The sequence below is a fragment of the Pseudophryne corroboree genome, chromosome 9, assembly GCF_028390025.1.
Source record: "Pseudophryne corroboree isolate aPseCor3 chromosome 9, aPseCor3.hap2, whole genome shotgun sequence".
Classification (NCBI taxonomy): Eukaryota; Metazoa; Chordata; class Amphibia; order Anura; family Myobatrachidae; genus Pseudophryne; species Pseudophryne corroboree.
Window position 1 is genome coordinate 108,245,207 of NC_086452.1, and position 20,558 is coordinate 108,265,764.

The 20,558-nt window shown below is 47.8% G+C and overlaps 1 protein-coding gene and 1 long non-coding RNA gene across 2 annotated transcripts in view; one reads left to right on the forward strand and one right to left on the reverse strand.

Annotated features, from left to right (window-relative positions):
- Positions 1-20,558, reverse strand: part of LOC134957667 (histo-blood group ABO system transferase 2-like) — a 128,279-nt gene that overhangs the window by 84,191 nt on the left and 23,530 nt on the right. The gene's annotated exons all lie outside the window — the stretch shown is intronic.
- The window catches only part of LOC134957669 (uncharacterized), a 137,937-nt gene continuing 119,104 nt past the window's right edge, over positions 1,726-20,558 (forward strand). Inside the window, exon 1 of the long non-coding RNA XR_010186706.1 lies at positions 1,726-1,814. This is a non-coding gene — a long non-coding RNA (uncharacterized LOC134957669). The remainder of the gene's footprint in view (positions 1,815-20,558) is intronic.

Consider the following 20,558-nt stretch of genomic DNA (forward strand, 5'->3'; position numbering starts at 1 on the left):
CCATGGTCCTGACGGAGTCCCCAGCATCCACTAGGACGTTAGAGAAATAAACATAATATAAAGTATCATGCTGAATAGTTTTAAAACAATGTATAAGTTTAAAAATCTCAGGACTTAGAAGAAGGTAGCCAAAACTGCATGCCCAAATGAATTAATCTTGTCAAGACTTTATCAAAGGGACAAGCATTATAAGACAGAGCAGCGGTATATCATTACATAACATCAGGGCCAGCGAGCCCGTTACGCGGAGTATGCGCACGAGAAAGGCGCCACAGTGAAGAAGGCGCCTGCTGCCTGAACTACGCTCCATCACGCCGCACTCAGGCAGTCTGACTCCTCCTGCCCGGGTGCCCGCCTGCACTGTCAGTGGCTCTCTCCTCCTGCGGGGCGTGGACTATGGTCATACTATCCTGGCCGCCCAAGCTCGCGCCTCTGCCAGTCAGAGTCTGCCTGAGAAGCTGCTGCGAGGTGGGAGAGGAGAGGATGGGCAGCTGAGCCACACATCGAGCCGGAAGGGGGTGGGCTAGGGGGTCAGTAACCCTGGGCCCTCCTTGTCAGGTGTCATCTCACCGGAACTGCTGCACGGGGACAAGCTCCGCCGCCATCAACACTCATCAGCAGCGCCGCAGTTGTCCACAGCAGTGGTGCATGGAGCTGCTGCGGCGGAGGAGCCTGAAGAGAAATAACCTGTACCTGTTTGCTCTCACTCCCCTACTCTGTACTCTATTTCTGTTATTTATTTACTGTATTGCTATGTTTTGTCTCCCTGTACTGATGACAAACAGACACTGGCGCTGTGCATTTAAAGGTCGGTGACAGGGAGAGAGGGAGACTGGACTGACTGATATATCCATCCATCCATCCATATAGCTATCTATATACATAGATATCTATATAGATTTACAGTATCTATATCTATATATACGACCTGCACTGCTGCATTCATAGAGGTGCAGGAAGAAGAGGCACACATACAGCGGGCACCGCAACACCAGGGTGGCAGTGTTGATATGGGGGCCCCCTCTCTTAGATGCCTCGGGCCCCCCAAAGGCTTAATCTAGCCCTGGCCGTGGGGTGGGCTGCCTGCGGCTTGAGCCAGAACCCGAGGCAAAGCCTGCCTGTCTTACCAAGTCCCGCCCTCCTGACCTAATAAGAAGGTCTGTATTTATGTAGTTTCTCTCATCATAAAAGTTTTTCAATGAGCAGTATGGGATGAGACGTCTTAAAGGAAATCTATCTGTCACTATGTAATAGCTGTTAATCTGACACAATTTCAGACAAGCAAACATAGGTTTGTGTACATCTCTGAAAAGCAAGTCTGTCTAGCTATCAGTCATTGTCTGCTCAGAGACGCCTCTTCCTCCTAGCATGGTGGCCTGCAGTAGAGAAGAGCACGGTGGGCATAGGAACTTAATGCAAACTCTCCAGGTAATAGGTATTTGATTATGATTCAGCTCATAGGTGATGATGTGCTGAGTGACGACACTGGCGGAGGTGATGGTTTGCTGAGTGACAACGCAGGGTGGGAAATTATGTTGTGCAGAGAGACGACGCAGGTGGAGGTGATAGTGTGACTGGGAGATGACACGAGAGGGAGATGATGGTGTGGCAGAGAGACGCAGGGGACAGGATGTGAGTCTTGTTCAACCGTTGTTGTATGATGCTGACCTTGTTAAAATTCCTACACAAACAGGCATCTTCTGGACGATGTGATCTCCTACATAAATAGTAAATACCGACTGAAGACACCATCTGCCTTTGAGGATACATTTCTCCTGAGGTTCCACAGTGTGAGAAACCATCATACAGGAAAGGTGCATTTTGAATTGAAAAGAATATTCCAAGTGTGATCAGAAACAGGCGGCATGTCATGTTGACATGCCCCATTTTCAGTGACCATGCCCCTTCTGGTATGTGGCCATGCCCATTTTAGTGTCAGGACTCATGAGACAGTGCAGGTTTTCTATGTGTCACCTACTGTCTCCCTGTCACCCCAGCGTCCTCAGTCACCCACAGTCTCCCTGTCAACCCAGCCTCCCATCACCCACTATCTCCCTGTCACCCCAGCCTCCTCTGTCACCCACTATCCCACTGTAACCCCAGCCCTTCCCTGTCACCCATTATCTCCCTGTTACCCCAGCCTCCTCAGTCACCCACTATTTCCATTACCTCTACCACCCAGTCAAGCACTTTCTCCCTGTCACCGACAATCTCCCTGTAACTCTGAGGGTACTATTGTGTGGCCACGCCCCTTCCTTGTGAGACCACACCTCTTTTAAAATGTTATCCCATCAAGGGGTGCTGAATTCTAAGTCGCTTACCGAAAAAAATTAAGCTCGGGCCGGCCCTGCATACCATAGATAATTATTACAAAGTGACAGAAAAAAAACACGAGTACAGACTAGAACCATATTACTTCCTATTTTTCACTGCATACAATTGTTATCGATAAATAAAGCTATAGAAAAATAATGACTGCTAAATAATTCTAAAAAATAATGTACTGATTAAATAGAGTTAGAAGAAACAAATTGTTACTGATAATTAACGGTACGAAAATGAAACAGCCATTTTCAGGTCCAGATATTTATATCAAATTTTATATAGTGGTAATTTTCTTTGTAATCCAAATCTGGAATCAATAAACTTGCTAAGAAATAAATGAATATAAAAAATAAAAAAAGAGTAATAAAAATATTAAAACAATAAATACATTTTTAATAAAAATCAAATTTAAACTAGGAAGCATAACTTTAAATAAAGTGCAGAATATATTAGTATTTTAGCACAACAAATAATTAGATCCCACATTTCATAGCAAAGGAGTGATTTCAAAGCTGTCATTAAGGCTCACAACATTCAGCTCCAAAAATCCAGTACATCTCTTTAGGGCCCCATACACTACTGCGACATGTCCATCTGACATGTCACAGGCGATCGCCGGCGGTCACTTTGGCAGCCTCCCGGGCGACAGGATTGCCCAGGATACATCGTATGCTGTCCTTTTGCATACGATGTATCTTGGGCGATCCTGGGCGATCCCAGCCACGCCGGCGGGGTCGGACCAGATTGAATGTGCAGCATATTCAATCTGGAGCATCCGATCCGTTGCTCACGGGGCCGTGCATCGTATCGGATCATATTGGATCGGATACACAGCCAAAATGCCCGATTTCACCCAATATATCGGGCCGAATGCCCGAATTGGGCTGAAATCGGGCATAATCGTTCAAGTGTATGGGGCCCTTTCCTGCGATTAGTTGTTCCAGGGGGATCCGGTTGATATCCTGGCAGTCGGGATCCCGGCAGGCGAAATACAGACACGTTCCAGGTTATCACCTCTTTCTCCTAATTCAACTGATTAATTTGCTTTAAATTGTAAATAGTTTGGGTTAAAGTTATGCTTATTAATAAAATATGTATAGAGGGAATGCTGACTATTTTGTACTGTATGCTGGCACATGATTTTACAGAAGAAGTTTAGCATTCTTTTTATTTTACTGACATATAGTACTTCAATCCACAAGTACAATCAATCACATAAATTACATTCACATAATGGCACTTCCTAAAACTCTCAACTTTAAATTTCTTTATTGTTGTCAGAGTTGTGAAAAGTTTTCTTGCAGTTACTCATAAATGTAGACATATTGCATGTCCACATTTAGAAAAGTCAAAGACGTTATTACACATTGAGGTGTTATCTTTATTATAATGTATATATTAATATTTAACTTTAAGCTATCAGCCAAGGAAGTTATACAGATGTAGCCACCTTTATCTTGACTGGCTGAGGCGTTTGTCCCGATCGAGCATACGCAGCGTAGGGAGGCGCGCCTAGTCACAGAGAGGCGTACCTAATCGCACGGAGGCAGACAGAGCGTTTGGCGTTACCTTTACATGTAATACCTGTGATCAGCCACCAGATGTCGCTTTTTACAATCACTACTGAGCATGCGTGTGGTCTCCCGTAAAATACAATACTGAAATATATAATAAGGACTACTTTACTAAGGCGTCTCATTACGCTGCATACAGTAAATACTCATTACGCTGCATTATTTAATACAGTATATATGATACAGACACAGATAGTACAGTATATGATCCATCTACAGTACTTTATGAATATGTGAGCGTCCAAGTCCCACAGACAAAACAACAGAAAAACAGTAGTGTATACTGTCGCAAATGGACGTGTTAGAAGTTCACTATTGCCTCTTGAAATTAGGAATTTTGTACAGTATGTTAGCGTCCTAATCCCGTAGTCATTACAGCATAATCAAAACCAATGGATTTATTCATCTGTCTGCGGCGAAGTGGTGAAGTGTTCCGCTTCCTATACTCAGAGTCCTGAGTTCGATTCCTAAAGTACAAATGCATGTTAGTTTTTTCCAGACACTTTATTATTTTTTTTATTCACATAAACCAGGGCAAAGCTGCATGAGCGGTTCTACTGTTAAGGTTCTATGCACCGTACAGAACACATACAATTCTGTAGCTGGGCAGACTCAATAGAAATGGCTACCACCTATGACTCCTTGCCCCACAGAGGCCCTAGGCTACGGAGCAAGTAACAGTCCAGGTTTTACAGGCTATGGGGCAATGCTGAAGGAGCGTCACAATCCCCTAGCTAAAATACACAGGGGCGATAGGAATAAGCGAGGTCTATGCACATTATGGTACACCGGACTCGATCGTATAGCACACTGGCAAAATGGCCGCCGCCCCTGAACCCTTGTGCATGGGGCAATGCTGAAGGAGCGTCACAATCCCCTAGCTAAAATACACAGGGGTGATAGGGATAAGCTAGGTCTGCACATTAAGGTACACCGGACTCAATCGCATAGCACACTGGCAAAATGACCATTACCCCTGTACCCACACCTCGTGGCAGGCAGCGATGGCTACGGGGCAATGCTGAAGGAGCGTCACAATCCCCTAGCCAAAATACACAGGGGCGATAGAGATAAGCGAGGTCTATGCACATTACGTTGCACCGGGCTCGATCGCATAGCAAACTGACAAAACACAAGTTTTACATAAAGCAGGGCAAAGCTGCAGGAGAGTTTCTACTGTAAATTTCTATGCACCGTACGGTACACATACAATTCTATAGCAGGGCAGACTCAATTGAAATGGCTACCGCCTGTGACTCCTAGCTCCTAGGAGGCACTCAGCTATGGAGCAAATAACAGCACAGATTTTGCAGGCTACGGGGCAATGCTGAAGGAGCGTCACAATCCCCTAGCCAAAATACACAGGGGCGATAGAGATAAGCGAGGTCTATGCACATTACGTTACACCGGGCTCGATCGCATGGCAAACTGACAAAACACAAGTTTTACATAAAGCAGGGCAAAGCTGCAGGAGAGTTTCTACTGTCAAGGTTCTATGCACTTTACGGTACACATACAATTCTATAGCAGGGCAAACTCAATTGAAATGGCTACCGCCTGTGACTCCTAGCTCCATGGAGGCACTCGGCTATGGAGCAAGTAACAGCACAGATTTGAAGCAATGCTGAAGGAGCGTCAGAATCCCCTAGCTAAAATACACAGGGGTGATAGGGATAAGCGAGGTCAATGCACATAACGATACACCGCAAAGTACCCCATGGTTTTGATTATGCCTTTTCTTTGAACACAGTATTTTCCACTGCCTCGCCCTACCCCCATCCCACTTTCCCCTTCCCCCCCTGGGAGCCTGCAAAGTACATGCAGTAGACAGGGAGGGAGTTCCGATCAGGTTACAAGACATGTGCAACAGTATACTACTGTATGTAGGAAAATCCTCCACCTACTCTGATTTATGTGAAACCTGTGTGCACCCTTTCATTGAATGTATAACAAAGAAAAAATAATAATAAAGTGAATGTCACGGGAACATAGAAAAAAAAGGTTGGCACTTTGGGACTCTCAGCGTGGGAGGTGGGAGCCTTCATCGCTAGTTTGGTATGGAAGGGGAGACAATTAGCTACCAGAGCTTATTAACCCCAAGTTTCTGTGACCCCCACAAGGCTCATGGCAAGCGTCGGAACCCATGGTGGGTCTGAATTAACGGGCCCATTATAGTCTATGGGAAAATGGGTCCACTTTGCATACAGATATCTCTGGTTCTGGGTGTCCCAGAGACTCAGGACTGGTACCATACAAAAGAGGAGACTCTTGGCTTTCGGGGCAGACCAACCACTAGTTTATGAGACACTGGAAAAGAAAACGGGAAGCAACCGTGTTTGGGTCCCCTCCAGTTGTCCGCCTAGCTTGCACAGGATGCAGGGTTTCTGGCTAGATAGGAAATACTGTACAGAAATGCTAAGCATGGTAATTTGACATCAAGGAACATAGGGAGGAGTTTTTATCTCACTCCATTATACTTAGAAAAATTACACTTGCCACTGTACGTTACAAGCTGTTTGTGCTAATTAGTACACTAGTAGAACATACTGTACAGAGAAACTAAGGACAGTGATTTGGCATCCACGAATTTAGGGAGGAGCTTTTATCTCTCTCCATTGTAATCTTTCTAGGTATAATGGAGAGAGATAAAAGCTCATCCCTAAATTCCTGGCTGCCAAATTACCGTCTTTAGTATCTCTGTATAGTATTTTCTATTAGGGTACTAATTAGCACGGACAGCTTGTAAAGTACAGCGGCAAGTTTAATCTTTCTATGTAAAATGGAGAGAGATTAAAGCTCCTCTGGAAGTTCCCAGATGCCAAATCACCATTCTTAGTATCTCTGTACAGTATGTTCTACTAGTATACTAATTAGCACGAACAGCTTTTAACTGGATGCCAAATCATTAAAAGGGGCACAACCACTGACCACAAAGTTCCCACCATTGGTTACAATGGAGCGCATAGGCGCTACATTGTAACACTGCCGTGTGCCGCCTGTCAGACAGTACAGGAGCACACAGCCGATCAGGAGGGTGCCACAACGTGGCGCTCCCTGATTGGCTGAAGAAACCCACTTAGACATCAGTCAGAGGGGGTTTCTGGCATTCGGGGAAAGGGGTCCCATGTGAAAACATGGGGCCCCTTTCAGTTCGTGGTCGGGTGTCCCGTTTTTTTATTTTTACAAGTACGTGGATTACAAATGGATTACCCGAGGAGCCCTCTACACTGGATTTGGTGAGTAGGATTTTTTCAACAGGTACACCTTGGATTCTACATGGAGAAGAGGACCGACCCTCGTGTGAACATAAGGTAAGTATGTGTATATGGTGGTGTGTATGTATGCATTAAAGTTATACTTTCAAGGTGTGTGTGTAATGTCTTTATTGGGGTATTTTTTTTTAGTAGTAGTACTACAGGTACCAGCGGGCCCGGTTTTCCGCCGCATGCTGGTACTTGTGGTTCTCCAAGTACCAGCTTGCGGGGGAGGCTTGCTGGGACTTGTAGTACTGCTACTAAAAACAATGGGGGTCATTCCGAGTTGTTCGCTCTGTATTTTTTTTTCGCAACGGAGCGATTAGTCGCTAATGCGCATGCGCAATGTCCGCAGTGCGACTGCGCCAAGTAAATTTGCTATGCAGTTAGGAATTTTACTCACGGCATTACGTGGTTTTTTCTTCGTTCTGGTGATCGGAGTGTGATTGACAGGAAGTGGGTGTTTCTGGGCGGAAACAGGCCGTTTTATGGGAGTGTGCGAAAAACGCTACCGTTTCCGGGAAAAACGCGGGAGTGGCTGGAGAAACGGGGGAGTGTCTGGGCGAACGCTGGGTGTGTTTGTGACGTCAAACCAGGAACGAGAAGCACTGAACTGATCGCAGATGCCGAGTAAGTTTGAAGCTACTCAGAAACTGCTAAGAAGTGTCTATTCGCAATTCTGCTAATCTTTCGTTCGCAATTTTGATATGCTAAGATTCACTCCCAGTAGGCGGTGGCTTAGCGTGTGCAAAGCTGCTAAAATCAGCTTGCGTGCGAACAACTCGGAATGACCCCCAATATTCATTACTTTCAACAAAGGCTATCAGCCCCCCATCCGCAGCCCAGTGGATGGGGGGGACAGCCTCGGGCTTCACCCCTGGCCCTTGGGTGGCTGGGGGGAGGACCCCTTGATTGAAGGGGTCCCCACTCCCCCAGGGTACCCCGGCCAGGGGTGACTAGTTGGATATTTGATGCCACGGCCGCAAGGCACTGTATAAAAGTGACCCCCGGCTGTGGCATTATCTGTCCAGCTAGTGGAGCCCGGTGCTGGTTTCAAAAATACGGGGGACCCCTACGCTTTTTGTCCCCCGTATTTTTGGAACCAGGACCAGGCGCAGAACCCGGTGCTGGTTGTTTAAATATGGGGGAACCCCTGTCAATTTTTCCCCCATATTTTTGCAACCAGGGCCGGCTCAAAGAGCCCGAGGCTGGTTTGGTTTAGGAGGGGGGACCCCACGCTTTTTTTTTTATAAAAATTAAAACATTTCCCACCCCTTCCCACTGAAAAACATGCACGGATCTCATGGATCCGTGCATGCCTATACGAACACGGGATAAAAAAACAGGTCTGGTTTTTTTTAGCACTTTTTCACGATTTGTATTTCATCACGGCAGTGTTTGGCTATTGTCGGCAGTGTTGATGTTTTGCACTTTTTAGTAAATTCCCGATTTCTACCAAATTGCAGGCGTATTTGACCGATGGTGTATTGATTCGTGATTTTTTACGAGGACTTCCAAAATATTACGAATGCCCTCATCACTGCCGTGATTTTTGCTAAGTAAATTACCGAGATGACACTTTGAAGAAAAAACGGCATCTCGGTCAAAATCGGGACCTTAGTAAATATACCCCATAGTCAGTATCTCAAGCACTGTCATTATGTGCTTGCGATGCCGACCTAGCCCCTGTCACATAGTGAGAATTGGGCTTAGCCCGAATCTCACCATGTGTATGCACCTTAAGTGTCACTCCATGAGAAAAGGAGATAAGAGATTGTTGCAACACCTAGAATCTGCTAGTCGGGGACAAGGGTGTTTGACACTTTGGATTCTCTATTTACAGAAGGTTATAGTGTGTTTTCTAACTAATCATTGTGTTGGAGCTATGTGCTGTGTCTTGAGTCTATTTTTTAAGTATTCTAGAGTGGAGGCTTCTCGAACTGGGCAGGGAAGAGAGTCAGAGCCACAAAGCTGAAAGCTCAACCCCCAGATGAATTCAGGGAGATACTAGGTACTAACAAATATGGGTTTGATTCCGCACTGGTGTATTGTCAGTAGCGGATCTTGCCACGGGCAAGCAGGACTTTTGCCCGGGGCGCCGCCTTCAGGAGGGCGCAGGGCACCATCCGGAGGGCCCCGCACCAGGGCAAGATCCGCTGCTGCTGTGCCCCCCGCTGCCGATGGCCGATGTGAAGGGGAAACTAGACACGTACGCGTCTAGTTTCCCTTCGTGGACAGGTCCTTTACTGTGCGGTGCGCGATGACGTCATCGCGCACCGCACAGCAAAGGTCCTCTCCACGAAGGGAACTAGACGCAACGCGTCTAGTTTCCCTTCGTGGAGAGGACCTTTGCTGTGCGGTGCGCGATGACGTCATCGCGCACCGCACATCATTTCAGTCTGTACAGGGGGCGTAAATGACCACGCCCCCTGTACGAAGCCACGCCCCCTATTGCCGCCCAGGACGCACAGAGCCCCAGAACCGTCCCTGTGTATTGTCATCAGCAAAGATTTCTTTGTTAACCAGTATATACCAATTATCTGGGCGAAAAAAATGCCCCTATATATTTAACTGGTGGTGCACCCAGAAGTCAGTAATTGCTTACTGTAAACCTGAGGTACAAGAAAAAGAAAGTAGATTTCTTTGTGGGCGCACTCTTGTAAAGGAATAATGAGATATTCTCAAAAATTAAAACCTAACTTTTATTACAAATGATTAAGAAATTATTTTATCTCCTGAAAACAAATAAACAAACAACAATTACACAGACAAATCAAACAAAACAATTATAAGGCAAATTAAAAAGCGGTTGGTAGTGGAAGCATAAATGGTTAAATATTTAGAATAAATGTCATATTTATAATTAGATTATACGCATTCCAATCCAGCGGTGAGAAAAAAAAATATTATTGCTTAATCATTGTGCAAGTACAAACTGTGTCAGACTGGTTCGAATAATACAATATTTCAAAACCTTGCCTCAAAAATCTTTGTATTAAGATAATGTTTGGAGGGGGGGGCGTGGCCACGGCGGCTAGCGGAAAGGCAGCAGGGTTGTGGAGCTCCCCGGCCTATTAATCCTAAAGAGATCCTGGGGCCATCTCTGAGGCTCATTTTCGTCCGGGTCGCGCTGTATTGCCGTGGGGGAGCGGCAGCCGTCTCCTGAGGTCTCCTGCTGGAGCTGTCAGCCTGTGCCAGCGGCCGCCCGAATCTCGGGCCTAGGCCGCCAGGAAAGCCCCGGCCTCAATTTCCGGAGCTCTGCTGTGCTGGCGCGCGCGCGGTGAAGATTGGGTCACCCGGCGCCTGGGGAGTGCGGCGCCCCTCACCTGCAACTGCTGGGGAACCTGCCAGGCCGCTTCTGACCCCCGAGATCGGGGTGAATATACTAAGGGGAGTGAGACTGTGAGTCCGGTGGCCATCTTGGCTGCAGCTTCTGCTTCCACTATACATCCTCTATGTGTGGCTCTGACATTGTGAAGGGGCTGCAGAGATGGAAGATTTGCCCCAGCACAGGCTGTCCTGCCTTTTGCCCCTTGCCTTTTGCTGAATAGCACATCTCACAATATCATCCCCAGACCCCTCTGGGCCCCCCCTCCTTCTCTGTGTTTTACTGCTGGGTGCCCTGTGCTCTGGAGTGCTGCTGATACTTCATCTCTTCCCTATTGCTGTGCTTTCTGACACTGAATATCGGGACTCTGAGTGATGCTTGTGCCTTGTTACTATGGCGAGGGGTGGTCAGAGCGCAGCTGCGGCTAAATTGGAGAAGTTTGCCCACCAACCTGCTGCCCAGCCGACGCAGTCATCCCCTAAGCCCTCTCCTTCTACTAAACCGACTCCCCTGGCCGGGCCCGGCTCGGGCGCGGACATGCAGCCATCTACTCCTTCCATTCAGCACGTCCTGGAGGCCATAGCGGCCAGCGAACAACGCCTGTTGGACAAAATGGAGAAGGTGCAGTGCGACTTATCACTGTTGTGCCAGGACGTCCAGCGTGTCTGGGAGAGGGTCGGTGAAACAGAAACACGGGTCTCTAATCTGGAAGACCTCAGCGGCCCCCTACAGCGGCCTGTTTCTGCAGTTACACAACAAGTCACGACACTGCAAACTAAACTCCTGGATATGGAGGGGCGACTTCGCAGAAATAATGTGAGATTCGTGGGCCTGCCTGAAATGGAAGAGGGGGCGCACCCTGAAGACTTCCTAGAATCCTGGCTGAAAGAGGCGTATGGCGCTGAATACTTTACACCCCAATTTGCGGTGGAGTGGGCGCACCGTGTACCTTTCCGGCCTTTGCCCCCGGGTGCAGCGCCACGAACATTTATTGCCAAGTTTCTGCACTATAAAGACCGGGACTCCATCTTCTGCCTGGGCCGCGTGAAGGGCCCCCTGCTTCGAAATGGTGTTCGGGTGTCGGCATTTCCAGATTTTGCAGCGGATGTCCAAAAAGATCGGTCCCAGTTTCTGCCCATCAAGCGGCGCCTTCGTGACCTGAGTCTTCCATATTCTATGCTGTTTCCCTCTAGGCTACGCGTGGTGGTGGACGGGGAAACTAAGTTCTTCAGCTCTCCGAGTGAGGCGGCGGCCTGGCTGAACAGATACGCTCCAGTTTCCTCTCTACACGGACCTACAATATGCAGGTATAAGTCCGGGGAGCTTCCTTTTGTATTAGTTGTTCTGGACTTTGCTGGGTAGTGACTTTTACGCATCGGTTTTTGTATTGGGGGGTTTTGTTTGGATCTGTATGCTACACATAGCACTGCTGTAGGCTTTCAGATCACCAAGGTTAGAGCTCTGTTAGGGATAAGTGTATGCCACAGTTCGGGGAGGTATACAGGGAGGGGGGATGCTGTTGGGATGATGTTAGTTTTTCTGTTGTTTTTCTATTTCTCTCTCTTTCAGTTTTTTGTTTTCCATATGTCTATTTACTAAATTGTGAGGTGATGTTGTGCTATTTAGGGGGGTTTGGCTCGGGACCCGGGGCCTGCGGACGATATGGTTTCTGGGATGGTGCTCTGCACGGGCAAGTAGATACCCGTATAATGTTGATGGTGGGGCTTCTCTTTCACCTTGTGGGGTCTCTGCATGCTGTGTCTCAGATAACACGACGGACGACATGTCTGCCTTAAAGATTTTGGCATGGAATGTCCGGGGCATTAATAATAAAGTAAAACAATCCCTAGTATTCCAAATGATTAAGAAATATAGCCTGGATATTATCTGTCTGAGTGAAACTCATCTGGAGGGAAATAGACTATTGTCGCTCCGCAGGCCTTGGGTAGGCTGGGCATATCATTCCTCTCACGCCTCCTCTTCCAGGGGGGTGTCGGTCATGATAAAGAGAACTGTACAGTTTGAATTAATTACGGTAAATACGGATCCATATGGTAGATTTGTGTTTCTGGAATGCAAGCTGAACTCCCGTAATTTCTTTATTTTGTCTGTTTATGTTCCTCCCCCATTCTCGTATGATGTCCTGCAGAAGGCGGCCTCATTTATTGCTTCCTCTCCACATACTCCTGTTATTTGTCTAGGGGATTTTAACAACGTGTTATATGCCTCTCTGGATAGATGGAGGTATTCTCGGTATTCAGGGCCGGGGGGTGGGCAATCTATGTCTCAATCTAAGTTTGCAGATTTTATAGATAGCATGCAGTGGGTAGATGTCTGGAGGGCTCGCTACCCTACACTTAGGCAGTACTCATGTTTTTCCAGTATGTACAGATCCTTCTCCAGAATCGACCTGGCCCTGGTCTCGCCCAGGCTCCTACCTAGCATAACGGATGTTCATTACGAGGCACGCTGGGTGTCCGACCATTCGCCCCTGCTGCTGTATCCCGATGTGGAGTGCCGGAGGGGACAGTCATATTGGAAGTTGCACCCGTCCTGGCTGGTTCAGCTGGGAGAGTGCCCGGATTTACCGCCTAGGTGGGAAGGTTTCTTTGCGGATAACGTGGGCTCGGCCCCGACACCGGTTGTATGGGATGCATTCAAAGCTTATCTACGTGGTACGCAAGATAGAGTACAGAGCGACGGAGAGACAGCTTGAATCTGAATATAGAGATCTGGAGACCCGCTATTTGGCTCAGGGAGCCCCTGCGCTGAAGGTAAGTTGGCTGTTAGCTCAGAAGGCCTGGCTAGCTAACCTTTCGGATAAAAATGTGCGCTCCCTTTTGTTCAGGGCCACCAATATATAAATATGCAGGTGGATAGGCCAGGTAGTTTATTGGCACATTTGGTGCACTACGACCGTCCTGGGTCCACGATAGTGCAGATGACTGGCCCTGACGGCTCCATAGTAGATAATACCCCCGACATAGCGCAGATGTTCCTTTCATACTTTAAAGAGGTCTATGACTCTCAGTCGACGTGCTCCGTGGAAGACTTAGACCTGTACCTGTCCAATATACCCATTTCCAGGCTTTCCCCCAAGGCTAGGGATATTCTAGACGCGCCCTAGACTTTGGAAAAGGGTGACTGTGACTGTGGGAATGTCTCCCAGTGGCAAGTCTCCGGGAAGCGATGGCATCCCCACTGAGCTGTATAAACAATACATACAGTTCTTTGGTTCCAAGCTGCATGAGATGTATACAGACATATTTGCCACTAATCAACTTCCTTCCTCAATGTCCGAGGCCGTAATTATAGTACTGCCAAAGCCCGGTAAGGACCCCAAACTAGTGGAGTCCTATAGGCCGAGCTCCCTTATCCCTACTGATGCCAAGATCCTGGCAAAAATCCTTGCGGTCTGGCTTAACTTGGTCATTACATCTATAATACTCCAGGATCAATCTGGCTTCATGCCAGGGAAATCCACGTCCATTAATTTGCACAGGCTTTACACTATTTTGCAGGCTCCCCATGACTTCCCCTCGGATGCGGTTGTAGTTTTGGATTAAATTGCTATATCAAAGCCCATGCGCCAGGATCTTGGTTAATGGCTATGTTTCTTCCTCCTTTACTTTGACTCTGGGCACCAGACAGGGTTGCCCCCTCTCCCCAGCCTTGTTTGCCATAGCCATTGAACCCTTGGCTTGTTTGGTCAGATCGCACCCAGACATTGGGGGAGTTGACACGGGCCCATGTACTGACAAAATAGCCCTTTATGCAGATGACCTATTACTCTTCTTACACGACTACAGTGTGGATATGCCTGTAGTGTTGCAGGTCATAGAGACCTTTGGCGGCTTCTCTGGTCTCCGCATAAACTGGTCCAAATCATTTATAATGCCCATTATGGGCTCTCCTCCCCGGGTCCCAAGGATTTCCCTACCGCTAAGCTGGACAGGCCACTTTAAATATCTTGGGATCCAGGTTACTAACGACCCTTTGGATTTTATAAGCTTGAACCTTGACCCACTTGTACAGCTGATTGTACGCAAGTCGAGGGCTTGGTGTAAACTCCCGCTGACAATGACAGGTAGGGTTAGCCTTATTAAGATGATAGTTTTACCCAAACTACTGTATGTTCTTTTGCAATCCCCTGTATACATCAGTGACGTGCGGTGACGTCAATGGCTGGAGAGGCACTGGCTTCTCAAGTACATACCCAGTCGCACAAGAACACAAACCTCAGCTCACTTTTTAGGAAAAGCAAATACATTAGAATTAGATACATGGTGGGTGGGCTGGTACTGCAGCAATTGTGTATATACTGTGATTACATGACAGGTCCCAAAGTACCCAGACAGCAGCCAGGGCTGGGTCCAAAACTACTGGCACTCTGAGCAAGATGTTTTGAAGCACCCACTCTCCCCCCAATGTGCGCAATGAAGGCGCACATATACTCCTAGGAAAGTGGGACTAGCCTCGCAATTATAAAGTGGGACTAGCCTACACAAACAATTGGCAGTCTTACACATATTGCCCATAGTAGTGCTCCTTACACTTAATACCCACAGTATAGTGCCAGTTACATGTAATGCCCCAGTATAGTGGCAGTTACACGTAATGCCTCCAGAATAGTGTCAGTTATACGTAATGCCCCAGTGTAGTGGCAGTTACACGTGATGCCTCCAGTATAGTGCTAGTTACACATAATGCCTCCAGTATAGTGCCAGTTACACGTGATGTCTCCAGTATAGTGCCAGTTAAACGTAATGCTCCAAGTATATTGCCAGTTACACGTAATGCTTCCAGTATAGTGCAGGTTACACGTAATGCCTCCAGTAAAGTGCCAGTTACACGTAATTCCTCCAGTACAGTGCCAATTACACGTAATGCTCCAAGTATAGTGCCAGTTACACGTAATGCCTCCAGTATAGTGCCAGTTACACGTAATGCCCCTGCATAGTATCAGATACATGTAATGCCCTTGTACAGTGCCAAATACACTATATGCCCCCATAGTGCCATAAACACATTATATGCCCCCCACAGTGCCATAAATACATTATATGCCCCCATAGTGCCATAAACACAGAAGTGCTGCTGACTTTGACGTGCCGCGGCCACGGACCTCTCCGGCGGTTGTGGCAATGAGAGTGCTGAACAGAAACGAGCTGCTTCTATAATAGAGTAACAGCGCTGTCGCTATACCGGTGACATGTACTTGTGTTGCAGCTTTCCACTGTTACATATATTATACACTATGGGGTATGAGGCTCCTGCACACCTGGTAAAAATATACTGAGGTGGGAGGATACAGCAATGGCGTTAGTCAAAGTTGTAGCCAATGCCCACTCTTGTCAAATTAATTGTGTGTTATTTAATTTAATATCAATTGATGTACCATCATAATAGAATATTGTGATTGAAACAATCCCATACAAACAGTCATAATAAATTCACTCATAGTATCCCTAATAAGAACTGTACGTTGTTTACAATGTAGTTGAACCTAATATACAGTATATACAGCTGCTGATCCTGATCTCTGCGCGGTGACACTGACACCCGCCGCTATACATGGCACTGTGGACTCCCACACATATAAGTCAGTGACCTGCGGTTCCACACCCAACGCTGGGAGCCCTGTGTACTTACTCCCCGTAGAAATTCTCCCAAACTTCGTCCTCCGGAATCCACAGCCAGCAGCAGCCGCCGGGACATGGCGTGGACCCTGTGGAGAGAGAACGGCTCTGTGCTGCGCTGGCCGCTGCCGCTGCGGGTACTGACCAAAGTGTTGGTGCCAGTGGGATGACGATCAGGAGTGACGGGCGGGCCGGTACCCGGCTGTGTGAAGTGTTTCCACCGCGCCGTGCTCCTGTGAAAAACCCCGCCTGGATCGGCCCTGCTTCTAGCTATTGATCAAAGAGGGCTGGCGGATGCTGTCAGGGGGATGAAGAGAGGGAAGTCCCTTCCTTGTCCTGCCGCTGCGTGGGGGTGATTGGGCCAGCGGATCCCGCAGTGGATCCGCTGTCCAATCACATGTGCCTCGCTAGCAGGGGTGTGCTTTCCCTGCCAGCGAGGCACTTGTAGAAGTGCCGCTTTCACTGTATTTTTTAATGGGCTTTTACAGCCCAGCGCTTGGCCCCTCCCCCAGCTTTATCCCCGTTCCTACTGTCAGCGGGAGGCACTAGCTATCAGTGCCTCCCAAACTAGTTTAATACACTAAAATGGTAAGAATAATATAAAGAGGATACATATGACTGATATGTATCATATGTATTATTTTAATCCTTAATGACAGGGGAGGCACTGCCTCCCCTGCCTCCCCTGACTGCACGTCCCTGGTATACATATTCCCGGCATTCTTTAAGAAATTAAACAGTATGCTAACATCTCTGATATGGGCCAATAAAAGGCCTAGAATAAAGTTAAATACCCTCACTAGACAAAAAGTTGATGGCGGCTTGGCGTTGCCTCACTTCCAACTATATTACTACGCGGCCCAGCTGGCACACATCAGTATCTGGTTGCGGGGAGGAGAGGAGGCTGGTCTATGCTGGGCGTTTCTCCGATGTTGTCACGATCCGGGTATCTGGACGCCATTACTTACCCTTCAGATGCCTCCTAAGGCTGGCTCAGCTTTCCAGGACCGGATCCCTTCTGTTATACTGATGTCCACATTCCTGCCTCCTCTCCTGTCACTCTGAGACGCGGTCACCGCAACGCCTGTTACATCCGGAATGGCGTCTCCCGCGGCCTCCGCCGCTGTTCCTGAGTTTCTACATGTAGAATGTCAGAGTGGTGATTACGTCAGCCGCGGCCTCCGCTGTGCCCGCGTGGTTAAATGTGCACTTATCAGTCTGGCGTCTCCTGTCTCCTGTGGCCGGCGCCGCCATTACTGTTTTAATTCCCACATGGATTACAAACCAAACTTCCCTCCAAGTGTCTGCATGGGCGCAGCCATCTTGGGTTCTGTCATCTGTTCATTTTCACCAATCTGTTGTTTGCAATGTTAATTTGCATAATTGCCTAGCCAATCCCTTCCTTGCTGCAGGTATAAGTAATCTGTGCCTGAGCAAGGAAGGCGTCAGTGCTTTGGTTGTCAAACCTAGTTCCAGTTTGTCTCTCTCCTGTGGTTGTTTTCCAGGTTCCAGCTCCTATCTCCACACTTCCACTAAAGAGACCCGCACCAGCATTTCCACCTGCGGTGTAGCCTGACTGCGGTGTGCTGGGGAACTCGAGCCAGGTCACCAAATCACTACGGTTCCAACAAATCCAACTCTTTATATAGCATAGATAATATATGACACCGAACAGGTTGGCCTGATTTGGGGCTGGTGGCGCTGCCGCTTGTCCTAAGTGCGGGGCCGCTGGCAGATCATTCTGGCACCTGGTGTGGGAGTGTCCATCCTTACAGGCGTTTTGGGTTGGGGTCGGGTCGATTCTGGAACGTTTGGGGATACTGAGAGGAATGCTGACTCCAGGATTTTGCATTCTGGGAGTAGGAGGACCTGGCTCTGGGTCTAAGTGGGAGGACTTGCATGCTCATAGTATCTGGACGCCATTACTTACCCTTCAGATGCCTCCTAAGGCTGGCTCAGCTTTCCAGGACCGGATCCCATCTGTTATACTGATGTCCACATTCCTGCCTCCTCTCCTGTCACTCTGAGACGCGGTCACCGCAACGCCTGTTACATCCGGAATGGCGTCTCCCGCTGCCTCCGCCGCTGTTCCTGAGTTTCTACATGTAGAATGTCAGAGTGGTGATTACGTCAGCCGCGGCCTCCGCTGTGCCCGCGTGGTTAAATGTGCACTTATCAGTCTGGCGTCTCCTGTCTCCTGTGGCCGGTGCCGCCATTACTGTTTTAATTCCCACATGGATTACAAACCAAACTTCCCTCCAAGTGTCTGCATGGGCGCAGCCATCTTGGGTTCTGTCATCTGTTCATTTTCACCAATCTGTTGTTTGCAATGTTAATCTGCATAATTGCCTAGCCAATCCCTTCCTTGCTGCAGGTATAAGTAATCTGTGCCTGAGCAAGGAAGGCGTCAGTGCTTTGGTTGTCAAACCTAGTTCCAGTTTGTCTCTCTCCTGTGGTTGTTTTCCAGGTTCCAGCTCCTATCTCCACACTTCCACTAAAGAGACCCGCACCAGCATTTCCACCTGCGGTGTAGCCTGACTCTCCTATCCATTTGGATTCATCTGCTTCCAGCTACAGATCCACCTGCTTTCAGCATCCAGCTTCCAGCAGAGGTCAGCTCTTCTTAAAGTGCCGGTACCCTTTTCTGCAGATTATCATTTATCACCGGCATTATTATTTCACCGCTCTCAAGCTCCAAACATCACTTCATATTTCATCGCTCTCAAGCTACATTTATTATTTAACTGGTTCCAGCCAGTATTCACTCCGTGTCAACATCAGTCTGGTTTCAGCCAGTATCCACAGCAGCCGTTTTACCCACAGCAGCCCAGCTTTTCCTGGAACTCCAGCTGGTACGATCCTGGGCTATTTCCATTGCTACAGTCGGGCCTGGTAAGGACTTTCCACCTAGAAGATTATTAAGAACTATCTCATACTACCAGAGCCCTGTGGTCCTTGCCACCCTGTAGTACCCAGGAACTGTATTATTTCCCTGCTGAGTTTTATGTTTTCTTATTTGCTGCTGTGTTACGGAGTATGTCATAATAAACATCATTGACTTTTATCCTGGTTGTCGTGGTCACGCCTTCGGGCAGTTATTCTACATGTTACTTACATGTCTAGGGGTCTGATTCAACCTCCCAGGTTCCGTTACATCTCAGCCCCTACAACTGAGGCTGCCTCCCGTCAGCTCAGGCCCTCAGTTGTGACAGATGTTACTACCCGGACCTTTCTCCGGCTCAGATACTAGTGGGAAGGGGGGGTGCGCTTCTCGGCTGTCCCCTCCTATTGTTTTTCAGGCCATGAAGATCTGGCTGGCTTTGATGCATATGCGTTGGTACAATAGTATGGACCCGGATACTCCCCTTTGGCACTCCGTATCACTCCATGAACTGGGGTCTCTGGAGGGAGGGGGGGTGGTGTGGGCCCCGTACTCAGTAACTTCAATATTTCAGTTGTATAACAATGGTACAATGAAGTCCTTTCAATAACTAAAGGAAGAGTTTGGTCTCCCAAACTCTTACTTTTATAGATTTCTACAGCTCAGGCACGCTTTACAATCACAGTTCGGGGATTCTCCCCCAGTGCTCCTCCCCTTCCCCATAAAGACCTTTCTATGCTCATTGGGTTGAGTCAAGGTGATCGCCTTCACTTACTCGTACCTTATAAAAACAATTCATGCAGACCCGCTCTCGAACCTTCGGGAGCGCTGGGAGCGTGATCTGGGCCCCATAGATGTGGAGGACTGGGAGATGGTGCTGGGGAACTCGAGCCAGGTCACCAAATCACTACGGTTCCAACAAATCCAACTCTTTATATAGCATAGATAATATATGACACCGAACAGGTTGGCCTGATTTGGGGCTGGTGGCGCTGCCGCTTGTCCTAAGTGCGGGGCCGCTGGCAGATCATTCTGGCACCTGGTGTGGGAGTGTCCATCCTTACAGGCGTTTTGGGTTGGGGTCGGGTCGATTCTGGAACGTATGGGGATACTGAGAGGAATGCTGACTCCAGGATTTTGCATTCTGGGAGTAGGAGGACCTGGCTCTGGGTCTAAGTGGGAGGACTTGCATGCTCATAGTATATGCGCTCTTGCCAAGGTGTGCATTGCGCGGACATGGATGGCCCCACATTCCTCTACAATGTCTGCATTTAAAGCCCTGTTGAATGACACAGTATTGAAGGATCAGTCCATTTATATGAAAACTAATGCCCTTTCTAAACATGAGAAGATATGGTCCTCTTGGATTAACTCTACATATTCCTTCCCTGCCCTTAGAATTTAAGAAAATGTATAATTTAACGATTTCATCCTTGTCGAATAAAAATACTCTATTAAAAAAATATATATAATGTTTGGAGGACAGGCTATGGTGGATTTTAGGTAGGATGCCTCTCATAGTCAAGTTAGAATAATAGAAAAAATGTGAATCTGCTG